At 45.8% G+C, this 4,928-nt stretch overlaps 1 long non-coding RNA gene across 1 annotated transcript; it reads left to right on the top strand.

Annotated features, from left to right (window-relative positions):
- The first annotated feature begins 505 nt into the window (after positions 1-505).
- Positions 506-2,800, top strand: LOC127298105 (uncharacterized). Its single transcript, XR_007849612.2, has 5 exons — positions 506-843; positions 932-1,028; positions 1,194-1,270; positions 2,154-2,229; positions 2,396-2,800. It is a non-coding gene; the product is annotated as an uncharacterized lncRNA (long non-coding RNA).
- Positions 2,801-4,928: the final 2,128 nt, after the last annotated feature.

Raw genomic sequence — 4,928 nt, forward strand, 5'->3', positions numbered from 1 at the left:
CTATTCTTTCCATCATCACCTTAACCTCATGAATTGATGATTGATGTCAATATATTCATCCTTGTGAGTATATGGTTACTTCACTCACCATCTCTCTTAGCCTTGCTCTACCGTTATCTAAACCATCATCACCACCATCATCTCTTGGCCAAATTGACAATTTGATCAAAGTACTTTATTTCTCAACATGGGCACCAATGTTTATTGTCATCTCTTTCCCAAATTTGAATACATCCCCAAGCCACTTTTGGCTAATCATCCCCTACACTCAACTTTGGCCGACATGCATGAAATGGTATTGCACTTTGATTGTCCTCTTGTAATATCAAGAAGTAGCCGGCCATGCCAAGCTCTTGGCATGCATGAGCTGAAATTTCTTCATCTCCACTTTCTTCTCTTACAAGCCTTGGCTCCCACCTAACCCAATCACTAAATGAGCAGCCTCCCAACCAGCCCAATCAATGAGGAGGCAGCCAACCATCCTCCCTCTATAAAAGGAGCTTGGCCGGCCACCCCCTCCTCCTTTGCTTCTCATTTTTGACTCTCCACTCCTTCCTCCACTCCCCCACACTCCTCTCCTACCTCTCCCCCACGAAATCCTGCTCCACCTAGCTACCTTGGCCGGCCATGGCCATGGAAAGCCACCAAGATGCAGCTCCCCTCCTCCCTCAAGCTTCCCCTCACCATGAGAGCATCTCTCTCACTCTCTTCTCCCTTAATCTTTGATGAATCCAGCTCTCTTTCTCCTTTCCCCTCTCACAAGATTGGATCTTGATTCAGGTGCATGTTGATCCAAGCATGGAGAAGGTTGAGCAATCCTCAGATCTGAAACTCTTGAGCAAAGTTCGTCCAAAACCTTGCAGTAATTTCTGTATCTTGCTGTTTCAGATTCTGGTACGAATTTGTAAAATCCGCCAAATCTCGTGTGCAGATCCAAATCGAGTGATTCAAAGTTCTGCAGATAGTTATTGAAAAGATCTACAACTTGGCATTGGTCTCATCCTCAAATTCGTTACGGATTTTGCATGGTAAATAAAGTTCTGTAAACATGCAGAATCACTGTTTGTTAGATTTCTTCCGTTTTACAAAACCTTTTTGAGAAAACTCAACTGTGGGTGAAAGCCCTCTCCAGTACCTTCATTTTGGCATTGGTTTCACTTCAAATGACCTCCTGAAATTGAAATGGTTCACAGATCAAGATCTGGTCAGATCTGACTTTGTCGAATTAAACCAGGAGCTTGGAAACGAATTTTTGAATGAAACCAACTGGGTAAGAACCACCTATTCAATACCTTTCAGATGCAGCAGACCTCATATTTTTGTGATTTGTGTATGATGTTTGGTGAATTAAACTTGTTCTGTGTGTTCTGCAGACATGGCTGTTAGCTTTTAAATCACCAAAAATCCAGTTTTGAACCAAATTGAGTGATTCCAATTTTGTAGGACTACTGGATGTTTCCTTAATCATCTCAAGTAAGTTTCACACCTTTATCTGTTCTGTAACTCCAGAGAGAAAGCAAATGTTACAGACATGCAGTAAACTTGTAAATCCATATGTAAGAGTTTCAGAAACAATTTGAACCCAAATCCAATTGTGTGTGAATCTCTGTTTAAATATCTTTCAAATGCCAGTGGCCTCATATTTTTAGGATTTTTCTACGATTTATGGCTTACAGATCTTCTTTTCTGTACCGTCAGATTCAAAGAAATTCCTAAAATTGTAGGTTTAATATTTTTGGGTGATTCCAATTGGGTTAGTCTTGTATTAGTACTGGCTATCTGGGAAAAATATTATTAGTCTCTGTTCATATATATTTGTTTCTGTTAGTAATATTTATGTGTGACATGCATTGTTGAAGCAAAACTTTTCGGTTTATTTAAAACCCTTGACCAAATCTTTTTAGTAGAGATGGGCAACCTTTGTTTTATGCTTGCAAAACAAAACCTCTGCAACCTAACTTTAGCTCTTTTGTTTTGCTTAAGTTTTCAAATGATGTGGTACATGGTTTGCTTCCTATTTGTGTATAGTGTTAAGTGAGCAAATTAAATTAGGAAAACTGATTTCTACTTTTCCAAAAATGTTTGAAATTATGTTGTGAATGTTTGTGATGCCAAACTAATGCTCTTGTCCTCTTCATGATGTTATCTACCAGGGGATAATTGGTTTATACCATGGTGATAACCGAGAGAGGCAATTGCTAAGTTGTGATGCACTCATGCCTCTACTAGGTAAATAAATGGGGTTTTCTAAATTAAAACTCTTAAATTTGTTTTGTGGTATCTATAAGTCCTTAGTAGGTTATACCTTGGCTGCATGGTTAGTTGTTGATTGTTGAATGTTGTCTTGTTGATGCAATGTGATTGATTGTGTTCCTTTTATATTTTCCGGCGATAGATGCGAACAATTCCGAAGAAGAAGAAGAAGAGGAATCGGATGAGAAGATTATTTATATTGTTGGAATTCTTATATTTATGGAGTTGAAGAAGTCCGGGGACAAATAAGCCAAGGCAAGCCATCTTTTGATCTCTTGCTATTTATCCTTCTTGTTGTGCTCATTGCTCCATTATATACTTGGTTCCTGGTATCATGTGTGATTTTTGATCCTCTACTCTATGCATACTTATTCCCAAAGTATGTTGAACCCCTGGTTGATGCTTTGCATACTTGCTCCCAAGTATGTGAACCCCCTTGTTGATGTTATGCATGCTTACCCTAAGCATGTATGCTGATGCGGGGTGGCTTTCGGACACCTCCGCCTCAAGACCGTCAAGTGCAACCCCGCCTATCGTCGACGCTACACCATGGCCAAAGAGTCCCCCAAGTGGACCTTCAACCCTAACCCACGCTACACGCGTCAAGGTGAACTCCTTCCTCTCGATACTCGACCTCGTAGATACCTTGAATGGAATGCTACCTCATGTCGGCATGTTATATGTCATTAGGTACAAGAGTCATCGAGGACCGGAGAGGAGGAACACCCATGGTGCAAGGAAGCGAGGGAAGGGAAGAGGAGCCATTCATCATGGTGCAAGGAAGAAGGAAGAAGAAGAAGAAGGAAGGAAGAATGAAGGAAGAAGGAAGGAAGAGGAAGAAGAAGCGGGAGGAGGGAGGCCGGCCGGTCACAGGCCCGGTTGACCGGCCCCCTGACCGGCCCACCCGGTCACAGGCCCGGTTGACCGGCCCCCTGACTGGCCCGGCCGGTTTTCGACCGGAACGACGACCGGTGCCATCCGGACGCAATCCCGGGGCTCCCGAAGCCTCGCCCGGTCACCGCCCGGTCCAGAATCCGGTTGTGAACCGGATGGACCGGTCCCAGGCCCGGTCAGACCGGCCCTGTGACCGGATTCGTCGGGTTTGACCCACCAACTTGTACCTTTTCGACCCATGCTGCCTTGTATGCCTATATAAGCCCCCAGGTCGCCACCTTACCTCTTTAGACAAGATGATAGCTTAAACATGAAGATGAGCTTTGTCTCCCTAGGGTTTCATCCCCTTTGTATCAAGGCTACCTATGTTGGATGATTGGATTGGGTGTGTGAGATTCTAGTGTTACCCACTCTCTCTCCCACTCCTAGATTCATCTCCCTCACCAATCTCTCCGCTCGGAATTCTACCGCGTGTCTCTTCCGGGTTGATTCTATTGGCGTGGTCCATCGAGCCACGGGGTAAGTATCGATTGTATCGGGTTGGTGTGCGTGCGTGAGTCTCGGAGTTCCTCGTGTTCGTCGTGTTCTTCGTGTTCCTCGCGTTTTCCCATCTCCCCTCTTGGTTTCGAAGTCAATCCGCGAGATCGGGCCACACACGGGGTCTTAGACCACATCATATGGTATCAGCAGCCTTTGGTTTCCGCGGATTTGACCCCCCACCCATCCAATTTCGTCTCTAAAAATTTTCCCCAAAAAAATTCCCAAAAATAGCCCTAATTTGCCTCTTGACCGATCTGCGATTTCGTTGCGTTTTGAGTGGTTTTGGTCCATGGTTTTGGTGTTGGAGTGCTTGATCTACTATCTCCCCAACTTTTAGCCCCCAATTCCATCGTTTCCCCTCCGATTTGGTCGTTTTGGCTTGGTTTTCGTGAAGAACAGGAGAGAGAAACTGCGTCCCGGTTGAGAATCCGGTCAACCGGGCTGCAGACCGGCCGGGCCAGCCCAGAACCCGGTCGACCGGCCGTGTGACCGGCCAGGCCGGTCCCAGGTCCGGCCCAACCGGCCCCTGGACCGGGCGCCACCCTTCCACCTCCACCGCCAACCACCGCCACTCCTCTCCTCCACCGGCAAGCACCGCCATCATCCCCAACAACCGGCAAACACCACCGCGGCCCCAACAAACAACGCCGCATCCGCAAGAGCATCGACACCACCACCACCGGCATACCACCGCCACCACCGCCAAGCTACTTTGACCGTTTTCTTCCGCTAACTTGTGTTTGCTTGTTCCGGTTTGAGTGCCTTGTTTGTGAAACTAACCCACAGCTCTGAAGCAAGCGACGACATCCTCGGCACCCCGGACTTGCAAACGTACTCTTGACATCACCACCTTCATCGCAAGTTGTGTGTTCCGACACCGCCTAACATCTAGGTATAACTTGCACCCCACCTTGTAACCCCTCTTCTTTTGCGATCTATCCTATCGAGCATTGCTTATCTAGTGTTGTGAGACATTGCACGTGGCCCCGATTGTGAGGTGTGTGTAGTGTGGAGTCAAGCTTCTAAGCAAAACTCGTGTGGCAAGATAGCAAGAGCGAGCTAACGCTAACATAGAGCGTGAAAAAGAAAGAAAAGCACAAAAAGAGTGCAAGTGCCATCATACATACAAAAGTGTGCAAAGTGCCCCCATATATCCAAATACAAAAGAGTGTCAAGTGCCACCATATACAAAAGAGTCATAAGCTTTTAAGCAAAAGAGAGATAAGAGAAGAGAGGCCACG

Source organism: Lolium perenne, chromosome 1, assembly GCF_019359855.2.
Source record: "Lolium perenne isolate Kyuss_39 chromosome 1, Kyuss_2.0, whole genome shotgun sequence".
Lineage (NCBI taxonomy): Eukaryota > Viridiplantae > Streptophyta > Magnoliopsida > Poales > Poaceae > Lolium > Lolium perenne.